Below are 15,287 nucleotides of genomic sequence, written 5' to 3'. Positions count from 1 at the left end.
AGTCAGTGAGTTCCTGGAAGCATGGCTGGGCAGATAGTTTGGATTTTCTGGTCTTATGAAATCTGGATGAAAATATCATTTGGTCAAGGACATCTTATGATTATTGAGTGGCCTTAGAGATGGTCAGTAATTTCAGTGCAGTCACAGAAGCCACCAGCTCTTTGCAGACCTAACCCGATGGCACTACATTTCCTTAAGTGCAGTGACAGGCTGGGTGTTGAGCATTTATCACAGTACCGCCCTGCACAACCTGCGTCACTTCATTTCTGTACCCATACGCTAAAATAAACAAACACCTTAGCAAATTAGGAATAGAATACAAGGCATAATTTTAAGCTGTGCAGTCTGTGGCAAGGCCACATGGAGCTCCTCTGCCCACGTGTCATGTGAGCTGCCCTTGGGGACACCCCAGGTCCCCGGGGTGCTGCTCTGGGGTGCTTGTGCCTGTCCCCCCACCACTGCTGCCGCTCCCCAGCACCCAGCCCACGGCCACCGCCGTGCTCCCCGGAGGGGGAGGCGATGGAGGGTGTCTGCATGAGGAGCCGCTGTTTGCTCAGCTGCTGACGGTGGCTCCTTGGGCTGGCGCAGCTCATTTCCTCATGGATCACGTCAAGATAAATGGGGACGGTGAGGGTGCTTGGCAAAGGAGAGCAAAAGGAAGGGCAAGATGTATTTCCTCTCTATAAACACAGCATTGGAATAAACATTAAGAAGGGAGAAGAATTAATTAAACTAAGGGATGATGTGCTAAAAGCAGATCTGTGTAATGTGGCTGTGAATATATTTAGGAAGTGAGAATTAAAAGGTGTTAGCATCAGAGCAATGAGGGTTTATGAGCACCCTGAAAGTGAAGAGTAGGAGAAAAAACTACTTCTTGTGACAAAGCTGGGTCATTTGTAGTTGTGGTGTAGCTGGGAACTACAGCTGGAGTGTGAATCTCCAGTCCACATTTTCATGGACAGAAGTAACTGTTTAGGAGATAATTTTCCTGTTTACATGTTGCATGAGGTCAGGCTGAAGAACTGAGCCTGTTTAGCCTGGAAAAGAGAAGTCTGAGGGGAGACCTCATCAATGTGCATAAATACCTGAGGGGAGGCTGTCGAGAGGATCCCTGGTCCTGGATCCTCTGGTCTCTTTTCAGTTGTGCCCAGTGACAGGACGAGAGGCAATGGGCACAAACTGAAGCACGGGAGGTTCTGGCTCAGTATGAGGGGGCACTTCTGTACTGGGAGGTGACAGAGCACGGGGACAGGCTGCCCAGACAGGCTGTGCAGTCTCCTTCTCCGGAGATATCCCAAACCCATCCGGATGCCGTCCTGCACAATGTGCTCTGGGTGATTCTGCTGGGCAGGGGGTTTGGACTGGGTGATTTCAGAGGTTCCTTCCAACCTCAGCCATTCTGTGAGTTTCTTTCTTTTTCACCTTGTAATCAAGTTAATCCTTCAAAATGCAAAGACAGGTCTGCAGTTTAGTCCTTTGAAAATGAAAACTAAATTTTAGAACAACGTATTCATACCATATCTCCTTAATGAGAAGATTGTAATCAAGCACCTGGTGTGTGCTGATGCTCAGCTGGTGGTGGAACTGACAGGTGTCCAGTGTCACATCTGTAACCGTACATTTGCTTTGCATCCTGCCCTGGGACTTCCTGGGAGCATCCATTCCCTAAACAATGCTGCTGCTGAACACAGAGCAGGATTAAAAATGCAGCATTTTGTTAGCGTTTGGCTGCACCAGGATTCACAGGAGGTGAAAAGTGTAGCATGCTCTTTCGCTGCAGCGCTGGGAATCAGGAGAGCCTCGGTCTGGATGAGGGAGAATTTCTTGCTGCTTCCTCCAGATCATCATTGGTAAACATAATAAAGTCTTGCCGAACCAAGACAACGTGCCAGAACGATGCTGAGGTGTCTGTCTGTGCATCGCTGCCGCTCTCCCCCTGCCTGCAGCTGGGTGCTCGGAGATCTTCCCAGGGCAGCACCAGCAGCCTGGCTGTGCTGCAGGAGGGGGGTGGGTGGGCTGCAGGACAGCCTTCCTGTCTGGAAAGAGGAGGAACAGGAACCTGGAGACAGGCACACATGCTCTGCTGTAATTACTCTGATGGGAAAGGAGAAAATGTTTTCCCTCTTTTGAGCTCTGACTAGCCACAGATTTCCATTTTATTTTAGCAAGGAAATGAAAGCCAGCAGCTTAATAGCTTAAATGTGAAGCTTGCTGTCAAATCCAATCCTTTGGAAGAACAGAAAGGAAGTCTGCTGAGATATATTGCAAATTTTACATGTGGGCAATTTCTTGCTCGGTGTCTATTATCCTTCAATGAGTTGCTTCAGTTGTCTTTATATCTGCCTACTACTCTTTCTACTTCCTGAAGCAGGAATTAATTTACAAGGCAGAAGAGCCAGCAATATGCTGAGGCTGCTCTGTGACTGCTGGAATGCTTTCCCCGGGGGCAACCGGAGTGGGCAGAGGGACCTGTCAGGATGGGAACGTGGAAGATGCTGCTTGCTTGCTGAGAATGCAAGATTTCCAATAGACATGGTTAAATAATGCATGTAAGTCAATCATGTTCTTGCAATTACCACGCAGGAGATGTGGAAGATCATGTACACAGGCAATAGTCTAAGTCTTACAAGTCTTATGAGGAGAGGTTGAGGGAGCTGGGGTTGTTTAGCTTGGAGAAAAGGAGGTTCAGGGAAGACCTCACTGTACAATTACCTAAAGGTGTGTGTGTGGGGGGGGTGATGGAGCTACCTGGCCGGGTATTTAGTTACAGGATTTGACTCCTTGCTTCACCAAACCAAACACGAGGTGATGTCTGCTTCATAGCCAAACAGAGCAGCACATATTTTCTGTAAAGAAAGAGCCCATTAGCTACAGAGGTTACATTTCAAGTACAGACAACAGAATCCTCACATGGCCCAGGATCTGGACGAAATCACTGATTTCTCTATGCAAAATTGTCCTTTTTTTAATCATCTCTCATAGGTATCTAGAGCATTTTTGTCTTTTATCAATTAACTTAAAGCTAAAGAAGATGAAAGAAACAAAATTAATATTACAGATTTGAAAAGAATAAAAGGAACATCTCCAGAGTGTTGTGAGCTTTATCTGATTTTTTTTTTCTCCTAAATCATTCCAGCTCTCTACTTACCATGTTATTTTCCTTTGTAGACCACATTTCTAATGCTAAGACAACACCTCCCTCCTCCTCAACTACTCATCATTAGGTTATCTAAACCAGCATAGATAATTCAAATACATTTTTCACAAAGTTTTTGTTTGTTTGTTTAGGAAAAAAAAAAAAAAAACACTATTTTTCTCCTGATACCAACCCAAAACCTCAGCCACTCAGCTGTTTTCTTCAAAACCTTCAGAAAGCAAGTGCCGCAGTTTTCACCTGTGGTGCGTTCGCTGCCCACCCCCTCAATGCGGGGTCCTGCCTGGCTCCTGCGAGCCCCAGTGCCCCGCCGGCTGCTGCTGTTGGTGTAACTACAGGGGTCTGATGAGATTTGCCTGTGCTTGTGTGCTTTCAGGGGGCAAGCTGCTCTGCGGGAAGCTCGTTCTTTTGCTGTGAGCTCAGTCTGATACTGCATATCCAGGTGGTGATCTGCAGAGGCAGCTGGGCTCATGGTCCTGCACCACGGCAAGCAGCAACATTGCATTGCTCTAATACAGCTCTTTTTAGATATATACATATCAATATATTTAGAGATGTGGTTTTGGTCTTTCCTTTCCCAAGCAAAGGCTTTGCTTCCCAGGCACAAAGCCCATTTCTCACCACAGGCCCAGGTCTCAGACCCGGCTGTGGGGCAGTTGGGTCCCCAAGCAGCGCCGTGACGCAGCCGGGCCTGGCTCTGCTAACAGCTAACCGGCTTCTTCCCGGTCCGTAATCATTTTCTGTCTCTCTTACCTCTAACCTTTTCTTAAATGACAATGTTTCTTTAGCCAAGGTATTAATTTCCAGCTCCCGAAAAGCCTCGTCTGTGTGACTTGTATGTGTCCCACTGCTCCTGACAATCTGCTGCCATTCTGTTGGAGAAAAATGCTGCTTTTTAATCTGACAGTCCATAAACGAAGCAGTTATGTGTCAAATAGCATCTTTTGACAAACTCGCTGGATGAAAGACTTCTTCCTTTTGTGTGACATTTCACTACGTTTTTTTCTTCAATATTTCTGACATTTTTTCCATTACTATGATGAAGTTCTACAGCAAAAGTAAAGAAAAAAAAAATCTTAAGAGTTTGCTTTTCCGATGAAAAGAAGGGAAAGGGAATGCAATGAAAATTACAGTAAAAAAATATCTAACTTTGTAATAGGCAGGTGGAAGATGTGGGGCTGAGAATTAGTGCATATGCAAATGTGATAAGTATGAATGCGGGATGTTTAAGATTGGCTATGCAATGGGACTGTCTGAAAAACTAGCATAGGAAAATCACAAAACTTACAATATTTTCTGAAAGGGGGTCTGTGTGGTACCATATGGCTCAGTGCCTGATGTTTTTCAACAGAAGGCCACCCTCAGCAGGGTACACGGAGGGGGCAGCAGCTGTGCCCTGGCCCTGTCCTGCAGGGTTCTTCCTCTCGGGTTCCCTTATGTCTGGAGCAGGGCAGGCAAGAATGCCAAGGGAAAAACTCAGTCAGTCCTACCGAGTTAGTATACAGAAATGAAAGGAGTCCCACACCAGTGCAGAGGCAAGTGGACTATCTCTCGGTTGTGGTTTCTCTCTCGGCAGGGCACCGAGATGAGCGCTCAGAGCTCTCCGGACAGCAGCGATTACCTAAAGCAACCACACCGGGCTCCGGGGTGGGCCAGCACCGCCCGGCCCTGCTCTGAGCGTGTGGTGCCCGAGGAGAGCAGGCCGGATGGGCTCAGCTTCCTCACAGCCAAGCAGATCAGGATGGGGGATGTAAAATCCGTGACAAACAACAAAAACCTCCACCGTGCAGGGACACTGGAGTGAATAAAAACAGTTTTTTGCTCTGCGAGGCATTTCCAGCTAAGTGGCTGCAGCCCACAGCGGCTGTGGGGTACTGCACCTGCACCGGCCTGGCCCCTCTGCGCAAATGCTGCGCTGCTGACTTCTCAGAACACCTTTTTCCTTCTCCATACCTTTCTTTTTCTTTCTCTTAAGTCTTACTCAAACTTGAGAGGAAATAAATTTCTAGGTTGTTTACCCATTTCCACTTCTGAAAATAGGACTTTGTAGTTTCCTCCAGTGATCAGTAAAGATTTCCCAAAGCGTCTAGGATTTGTCTCCCGAGAAGACACCACTGAGCACTCAGTTCTTTGTAGAGTATATAGAACTATAAAAAGCTATATAAAATTGTTCCGTTTGAATTATACCTACTGAATGTCTACTGCCAGCATCCAGATGATGGAGGATCAGGCTTCTTTCAGCTCAAATAACTCCGATGAGGACTGGCAAATAAATCTCACCATTTTTTGGTTAAACTGATCAGTTATGCAAATTAATCTGTGGAGTTTTCAGATGTACTCAGCTGCGGAAAAAGAGAAGGATGTTCCTGTGGTTAAGCATCTTCCTAAGCATATATTCAGTTAAATCCCACCCATTGTATTTGAATTTCTGCAAAATAATTGAGATACAATTTGTTATCTGGATTAGTACCAAACCTCCACTGTTACACATTTTGAAAATACAAAGAGAGCACCGTGATTCCCAGAGGATCACAGTGTAAAAGGATTTGTACCTCTAACTTCACTCAAACTATTTTTAAAAGGCTTCTACATAGGTAAGAACTTAAGAAGAAACAGTACATATGCTTCCTATAAATGTACTGGTTTTAAAGTGATTAGTCAGACACAACCTCCACCACATCTATGCCTTGGTTTGATCATATCTCTGTCTTTAGGCACCTGAACTTGTCACTTCTCAGTCATCGTGGCCTTCCAAGTGAGAAGGCATTTAGACAGAGTCACAGGCTGGCTGAGGTTGGAAGGGGCCTCTGGAGATGATGTAGCCCAACCCCCCAGTTCAGCAGATTTGGTCTCTTTTATATTTTGGACTCAGCTCCCTGAGATTTTGACTTCCATGAATGGTTTTTCTTTTGCATTTGGGGAAAACAAAACAAGCTATAAAACAGGAGAAAATATAATGCTAAATTGTAAAGCCATCCTAGCATCTGTTTTGAGACATCCTGCATTCTCTCCAGTCATATTCTGTTATGATTATTTTTAATATCCAATTAGGGAATATAACCCTAAAATATATTCTGATGGAAAAATAATATCTTTTAATTCTGTAGATAAATTCTTTCTTATTTTATTCCTACTTTTATTGAAATAGTCTCTAGACATATTTTCTTTTGTAATGCAATGCAGTATGACCCGGGGTTACATTTTTTATCACTGTTAGCTTTAACTATATGTCTTAAAGTTTTTAACAGGAATGTAAGAGTGAATTATGTTATGTAACTAGACCTCTTTTTGTAGTGAAATATTAAACACCTGTATTAGCAGAGAATTGGCCATTTAATTATTATTTATGTATTTATTAAAAACCTTCCTGCCCATGTATATATGTGGACACATACACAGACACATATGAATACATATATATGCACTTCTGTTTGATTTCTCTTTTTTTCCCTTGAAACTAAAAGCCATCTCATGTGATGCCTGGTGACTCAAGCCAGCTGACTTTTGACAGCATGCCGATTTTCTTGCTTATTACATTATTTCCTTCCAAATTCCCCAAAATAGGTCAGGATCTGTGTAAGACTCCAAATTCCCCACATCAGCCATGAGTGGCTGGGGTCCAGGCTCCTCCGTAGCTCTTCAAGGGAGCGACTGCTGCAGAGCTTCCCTCTGCCACCTCCAAGGTGAGCTGCGTGGAACTGCTGGCCACGGGCTGCCGTTTCCTCTGGTCTCATTGCTAACATGTACACTCTACACATACCCCTTTCCAGGAACCCCAGCAGAGCTAATCTCAATGATCACTTCAGATGTATTGATTACAAAGCCTTTTGTGTTCCCAAAATTCTGATTAACAAGAAAGTAAAAATAAGAAATTATTTTCCCTATAAATTTATCTCATTTTTATTGACCCTAGTTCCTTATTGATCCTTCCACTTGTACAGCTGTGTCCATAGCCATGGAAGCACCCTCTGCTCTTGGCTCTCATGGCTCATAATTCTTCTCGTGTGTTCATCAGCATTTATTTAAATGTTTGTCTTTCCTGGACTGGTTGCTTTCTGCTGCATTGTGTCATGGAAGATATCACTATAAATACACTTACAGAATTATCCCCAGCCAAGCCAGGGACCATATTATCTCTCCAGTTTGATAATGATCAAAAAGTAATGAGCAATTACTTTTGGAGGAGTCTTTCTTTTTTTTCTTTTCCTTTTTTTTTTCTTTTTTTTTTTCTTTTTTCCCTGACTTGCCTGATTTCCTTGCGCCCCGCGCCCCCAGCTCCCCTCTGCCACCACCCCTTCTGTGGGCGTGCAGGTGGCCCCAGCAGCTCGGCCTTTGAAAGGCAGCGTCTGACAAAAGCAAGCTTCAGATCTTCATAAAATGCAGTTTTATTGAAACTCTGCCATTAAAATATTGTAAATTCCATGGGGAGTTTGTTGTGCAGAGAGAAAATGACAACAGCCCGGCAATGGGAGAACAACCAGTGCTGGTACTTTGGGAACAGATTCTTCCCATTCTTGCCTTCACTTTAATATCTGGTTTGCAATTTTATTTTTTATAATGCCATAAATTTGAATACAGAACTTAAAACTGAAATCAAAACACATCTTTCCTTTTTACACAGTATTTTTTACTCACAGATATTTTTTTAAACATGGGGGCTTGATTCATAGAAGAAAAAAATAAGAACTTCTGACATTTTGCTGCCTTCTTTTAAAAAGAATAGCTGTTTTCCATGCTGCTGTGGCAAATTGCACAAGTATTATGGCAAAACTCAAACATAAAAGACGGCAACCAGCCCTGGCGGGTCCCTGTGGGCAGGGGGCTCCCCGTGGGCAGGGGGTCCCTGTGGGCAGGGGCTCCCCGTGGGTAGGGGCTCCCCGTGGGTAGGGGCTCCCCGTGGATAGGGGGTCCCTGTGGGCAGGGGGCTCCCCGTGGCTGTGGGCCTGGCTGCCTGCGGTGGGACAGGCCGCCCGTCCCTGGCTGCCTGACGCCGTGCCGGGGCACAGCTCATCTTGCCGTGCTGGAGGAGAGGCAGCGAGGCTCCCGTCCGCTGGTGGGAAGGGGGCTGCACTACAGAGGGCTGTCACCAGCTCTGCACCACGGAGGGGGATTCTGACCTAGGGCAGCTTATTTTTTCCACATTGCTTGAAACGTTCAAGATTCAAGCCATGTATGTTCATGCCAGATCATATCAGTTGATTCCTGAGTAAGCATAAACCCACAGAACTACCTCTTAAAATGGATGTGAAGCAATTTGCCAGTTGTCTGTGTGGCAACTGACAGCACTGGAAATCCATCTGGGTTCCCAGAATCACCCTTTTAACCTAGCAAACATGTTCATCTGTATCCTTCTGTACAAACATCTCACTTTTTTTTTTTTTTTTTCCATGGTTATTATTATTATTTATTTTTCAAGTACTTCAGCAATTTGGGTCTGTTAAGTTTTGCCTGAAGAAAGAAGACAACTAATTTGTCTAAAGAAATTTTAAAGAAACTTTGTGTGTAACGTAAGGAAAACTGTATCCGAAACATCCAAATCTTGGAAAAGGGAAACAGAAAAAGTGCAAAGCAGACTTACAAAGTGATTTGAGGCTTTCATACCATCTTGTGACAAACCCAGGGATGTCTGGCTCATTTGCACCAAAGCAAGTTAAAGTGACCACCATTGCAAGGTAAATAATTACCCGTGCTGCTTTGTGAAGGTGTGAGAGACCAGGCGTTTATTTCCAGCAGGGAAGGCCGTGTCTCTCCCGGTCAGTAAGATTTGCCAGGACCCTGGGCACCACAGGGTCTGTGTGGCAGCCAGCTGCGTGTGGCAGTGCTCTTGTTAACTCGTGCCTTGGCCGCAGTATTTCTGAAATTGTATGGCGTGGGAAAAGCTGTGCAGTAGCAAGTGATGGGAGGTTTAAAAGCCTGGATCACACGCAGTTGTGTCTGAAAGAGCACAGACTGCAGTGTTTGCAGAAATTAATCCCTGCTTCAGAGGGCTTTCACCTTACTGTGCTGCACCAGTTTAATGCTGCTCTCCTGCAAGGTGGCATTTCAAATGATGCACATAAAATTTAACAGCTAAGATCTGAGATTTGCTGTAATGGGCATCCGGAATAATTTAACACTAGAGACTGGAGAATATTAAAGGTTTTTTCTGGTCAACATTGGATTGATTTAAATATTTTGAATATGTTTAATGGTATTTAAATTATTTTTTGCACAGAGTTAACTGCACTAATAAGATAAGAAAATTTTGAAGAACTTATATACAAGAATAATTTATAAGGCTGCCTTGTTCTGTGATGCACAGTAAATCACTGTGATTGGATGGAAATGATGTTTAAAGCTGTTCTACTTGGGGACTGTTATAACAATGCAAACCACTTTTGAAGGACAGTAGGTGAATTTAATTCAGCTTATATCACCATGTTCATGATTTAAAGTTCCTAAATGGCAAAAAGCAGATTTATTTTTTCTACCAGGAGAATATTTTAAATCACCTTAAATACCAGAAGAGATTTATTCCAGTTTATGGAATCCCATAATTAGCATTGTAGAATACAGAAAATGTTCCTGGATAACATCACCAGTTCCCAAGGATAGGTCAAATGAATGCAATTTCTTTTTTTTTTTTTTTTTTTTTTTTTTTTTTTGTCCCACTGTCACCACGAGCACTGGGGCTACTGACCCCCTTTTCCAGAAGCTGGTAGCTGATAAGAGAGACAAAACTACCAGTGCAGTGCACCTGAGATATGTCAAGGAATATAATGAGAAAGGTCAAATTTCTTTTTTTTCTTTCTCTTTTTTAATTAATTTTCATTTGTGTTTTCCCTCCCTTATGGAAACCGTGCCAGCAAGCAGTTCAGCTCCTCTTCTGCAAGGGATCTGTAGCAGCTGCCTACTGAACTGTCTAGAAGCCTGCCCCTGGTGGGAACGGGATAGCCCATTGCTCGTGGTGTGTCCTGGGGTGTCTCTTCTTTCCCTGACTTCAGCACCATGGTTTCACACCCCCAGGAAGGGCTCTTCTCAGCCCCTCTGACAGCGGTCCTGCTGCGCCCTGCAGGAACCGCCACGTGTCCAGCCCAAAGCCTCTGCCTCGGCCCCATCAGCTCTGCTCTGTGGGGCTCTGCAGAGCTCTGCAGGGTTCCGTGGGGCTCTGTGGGGCTCTGCTGGTCTCCAAAGGGCTCCCTCCCCGGCACCCCTCCACCCCTGCTGCCGGAGGTCGGGCTGTGGTACTGGGCTGTGGGCACGCAGCCCACCCACGATCAGCAGTGTGAGGAGACTCCTGGTAAATGGCAGTGATGGGAGTGCATTTTGCATCTCCTCCTGCCTCGTGACCATTAAAAATAACTTTAAAAAAATTAGTTACCTCTCTGTTCAAACAAGCAGTACGTTCCTGTTATACAGGGGGGGCAACAGACTGGGTCACTGTAAAAGTGTGTCTCAAAAAGAGCACTAAATTTTGATTACAGCCATCAGAAGATCAAGAACAGTCCACTGTTACGGGGATTCACTCCTCTCTCTCAAAAACTGTGCTTTACACCTGCTTTGACTATCGCTTGAATGCAATGCCCCAGTGCTTTCAGAGAGAAACCTTTCCAGAGATTTAGGGGACTTCATTTCAGCAGGAGACTGAACAAGAACAAATTCAAAATTCGTATTCAAAATTAGAAACACATTTTTAACAGCGTGGTTGATCAAACACAGAACAAACTGCTTTGGAAGTGGTGGAGAATCTGCCCATTGGCATCACTAAATCAGGACAGATTGTTTTTAAGATGATATGCTTGATCTAAACACAACCTGTCAAGTGTGATACAGGGCAAGTGCTGAAATCAAATACCCTGTCACACAGCGAAGGTCGTATAAGCTGAGATAACAGCTCCTTCCTACAGGACATGAAGGCAGAAGACAGCACAGCTGCTCCTGCATGACAGAGTTCCCTGTATTAGGAGTCACGTCACTTCCATCCCATCTCAAGACTTGGGGTCTGCTTTTTTTTTTTTTCTTTTTTCTTTGTGTGCGTGTTTTATTTTCCACAAACATTTTGAAGGGATTGGCAGAAGAAATGGCTTCACTAAGCAGCTGCTAGCAAAAGGATGCAGAAATCATGCTGTAAAACCAGGAGACAGCAGCAGTATAAAGCCGACACAACGGCTGCTGCAAGATTTGCTGGCAAACTCCTGTGACGCTCAGGGGTCACACGAAGTGTCCCGGGCTCCACCCAGCACCCAGAAGAGCCCCTCTGCTCTGCTGCCTGCGTGGTGCAAAGCCTGCCAAGAGAGACCACAGTGCCGCAGGGAACAGCAATCTCACAGCGTCTGCTACGGAGAGGAAACTGTTGGCTGAAGCAAGGGCATGGTAAAATCCTGTCCGGCTGAATCTCCTCCCAGCCCGACAAACCAGCAGACTGCAGTTAGCCAGGTAGCTCTTTTGAAGACATCTTCTTGGGTGCATCAGTGCCGTGGAGGAAAAGGGAAGCAAAGCAGATAGACTCCAGCTGTACTGGGGGGGGGGGGAAGGAGACAGGTTTTTGGGTCCCAGGTGCTGCCCGTGGCTGGGACCTGCAGCTGGGTTTCTGCAGCCTGCAGGATCCATCCCAGCCACTGCCCCATGCAGCAGCTGTGTAACTATCTTGATATTTTGGCATTATAAGATTTTTTATTTTATTATTATTATTATTTTTCTGAAGCAAATCTCCCTCTTCTGTTGTTATCTGCTTCTTACATGTTATGCTATTAGGATTTGCATTTACAGGTTCGTGCTCTTCTTAATCACATATGCAGCCTTCCAAGTGCCTTAACCGAGGGGCGCCTTCTAGATAAAATAATTATAATCAAATAAAAATAAATACTCATTACCTAAATAGCATATACAACAAATAGAACCTTTCCATTTAAAGGCTAAGTGACAAGCTTAATGATGAATGATATAGACTAATTACAGTTTTCATAACTCATTAGCATCAAAATGCAAAAATGCTTTAAGGCAAGATAAATTGGTCAGTATAGCCCTGCAGTTGCTTGTCCCAGCTAGCCTGCCGATCAATGGCAGATGCAAAGGCAATAGCAGATTTGTGCTTTTTCTGTCCCATTACCAGTATTTCTGAAGGCACCACTGCTGGCATCACTGCACCGGTGATGCTGGGGCTGCTCCCGGTGCCCTGCGAACAGCGAGCTCTGGCTGTGGGGAGCAGCCCATCCTGCCTGCAGATGTGCTCCCTCCTGCTTGCGCCCATCCATCGCTGCAGCTTCTTTCATGCAGGCAGTGCACACAGCATCCACCCTGAATTATTGATGGGACTGCTTTATCATTTGGACATCTTCTCAACAGGGTGCAAGGTCAAGCCGATAAAATCACTGCACAGCAGCACCACAGCCTGCCTCACAACTCGTCTTGTGGATGGTGAGCTGTAGATACTCAGTGCTGTCAAATCTGCTCAATACAGAGAAGAGAGCAGAAATACGCTGCTAACTTTACTCCATCACTTTTGGGCCACGTAGGAAAGGCTCAGGGTAGTTTGGATATGTTGTAGGGCTTGTTTGTTTTTAATTACTATTTTATTTTTTAATTTATTTTACTTATGTGCAGGAGACCTACAAACAGACATATAGCATGGAAGATTGAAGGGAGGGTTGAAGCAGTAGAGAAATTCCCTGTTGGTGTAGCTGCAGCCCTGCTGAGCACACAGGGCAGCACAGCCGGAGCAGCCGGGGCTCGTGCTGAGCAGCACCATGAGTGGAAATTCCAGAATGGGCTCACAGCGGGCATGGTTACTGCCCCAAGTTACTGCTGCCTGTGGGCTGCAGGATCATCCCACAGAACTTTATGGGTAAAACTACTGTGAATGGCTGCAGGAGACACAGAAAATCATCCCTCTGTAGCAGACCGGGGTAACCTCCTGTCAACCCCACCTGGAAGGATGCTCCTTCAGCTGCTGCTTGGCCAGCTGCGACATCACCAAACCGCTCCACACAGATGACTCAGGACAAATGACAAGAGCAAACTTCTGAATTCTATAGTGCTTTCATTGAGCTGATGAAAATCTCCTGCATAATGTGAAGATAAATTTGGAACTTCATGGAGAGATTTGTCTGGCTAAGAGACATCCTACCAACTGGGAGATGTTGTTTTTGGGAGAGAAAATGTTGCATGAAACCTATCACAACTGCGGCAAGTGATGTCAAATGTGATATGCACGAGGACAATCCTTTCTGTCCTGCTTTATGTGGTATTGTTAGACGAGTATGTAGATATGCTTAGCTGAAATGGGTTCTGAAGTGTCCACTGAAAGCTGAAGCCTCTACACCTGCTGAGCCCCTGTCCATGGGCACTAATTCCTCCTCTGCCCACGCCAGCACTGCCTTTCTCAACTGCGAGGACTGAAAAAACAGTGACACAGTACTTGGATGTAGATTTACTACCTACTTCACTTCCTACAGTGACTCTGTCCTTAAGACATACTGCCAATTTGAACAAAATATATTGCCATTTAAAACAAAAAACAACACAGATTAAAAAAATAATAATAATTAAACTCAAAATAAAGAAGAAACACAATACAGAGCCACTGCCTACTATGTCCCAATTTTAGTTTTATTTATAGGAGATGCTGTTGTAAAACTAAACCTTCAGATAATTCACACTGAAAGGCAAGTCTTATGGAAACATTAATTGCTTACTGTTATAGCTTATTTTTATCACGTTGTCTTGTTACTCTAATTTGTTAGGCAATATCCGTAAAGCTTTGATAGAATGAGGCACAAATCCTAAATTTCTGCAGCATATGTGGAAGTGCTGTCTCAGATAGCCTGTAGCATGTATCAGGTGGAATCAGGCAGAGGAGAGCCGGACCGGAGAGCTCTGCAGTTCTGCTGTGATTTAACACGAGTGGAGAGGACATTTCTGATCCACAGCACCTGGAAACATTTCAAGTCTTCTTTTCTTCTCATTTAGAGTCTAACCTTTTGAAATACGATTATGAGATTTTTTATGGGGGGAAGGGGGGGGGGGGTGGGAAGAGCGGCCGGGAACAGCACTTGTGGCTTTTCTGAACTTTCCGGGGCCAAGCTGTGCGACGGGTGGGCAGTGCGCGCAGCTGTGGTGGCAGCCGATGAGGTGCTCTGCACAGCCCATGCACACCCAGCTGTCCTCCCCCTGCAGCCCTGCCCCGAGCGGGCCCCAGGCCGGGGGCATGGCCGGGCCTGCAGTGCCCGGCTCCCTGCTGCCAGGCCGCAGGTGACAAAGAGCGGTGCCAGCACACGATGAGGGCAATGGGAGGACACCACGGAGCGTGTCCGGAGCACGGCACAGGAAGCGTTGTGTCAGGGAGGACGGACACTGGGTAGGCTCCTCCTGCCCGGAGGCCTCGTGTGCTCTGCGGGGCCTGGGGAGCGCCTGGAGGCCCGCGAGGGCTCCTGCTGCTGCGAGGGCAGCGCTCGCTGCTCTGCTCAGGAGGGAGGAAGCTTCCGAAAGCAAAAGTGCCCTTAAATGATTTAACCTTCGAGTGCTTCTGGGGTGTGCTGCTGCTGCACTGTCTGCTTCCCTCGGGAGCAGCAGGCAGAGAAATGGCAGCTGGGAGGGGAGCCAGACTGGCCAAGATGGAAGGAGAAAATCTTTCCCTTGTTTGCCAAATAAAATAAAATAAAATAAAATAACCTAGCCCCCTCAGACTGTGAAAGCTTTGAGCCTGTGGGCCTTGTGAACAGAGACATCTTGCAGCAGTTTAATGGGTTTCCGAATAACCACTGTGAGATGACTGATTGAAATTCTCTGTAACATCTATAGAGATATCTAGAGATAAAACAGTCTTAAAAACATGGGGGAAAAAAACAACAAAAGCAAAGTAGTTGAATGAAATTTGCTCCTGACAGCTGCTCAGTGCTACACTAACTGCTCACTACTGATGATGTATGCTTCAGCACATGATTGTGTTTCTTCAACCCTACTTCTAAGATGCAGCAAAAATAACATAAGAGAATACTCATTAGCCACAAAAACCCTTGTTTGCATGCAGATATGGATGAGCATTTGCATATAAATAATCCATTCCTCAGACTTTTCTGGGAAGAGAGACCTAGTTTTATTGGTGTTTGTGACTACTGCATAGGAAGAGACATGGTCAGGCTGAAATGCGGCAGCT

Source organism: Oxyura jamaicensis, chromosome 5 (genome assembly GCF_011077185.1).
Source record: "Oxyura jamaicensis isolate SHBP4307 breed ruddy duck chromosome 5, BPBGC_Ojam_1.0, whole genome shotgun sequence".
In the NCBI taxonomy this organism is placed as follows: domain Eukaryota; kingdom Metazoa; phylum Chordata; class Aves; order Anseriformes; family Anatidae; genus Oxyura; species Oxyura jamaicensis.
This window is presented reverse-complemented; position numbering follows the sequence as displayed.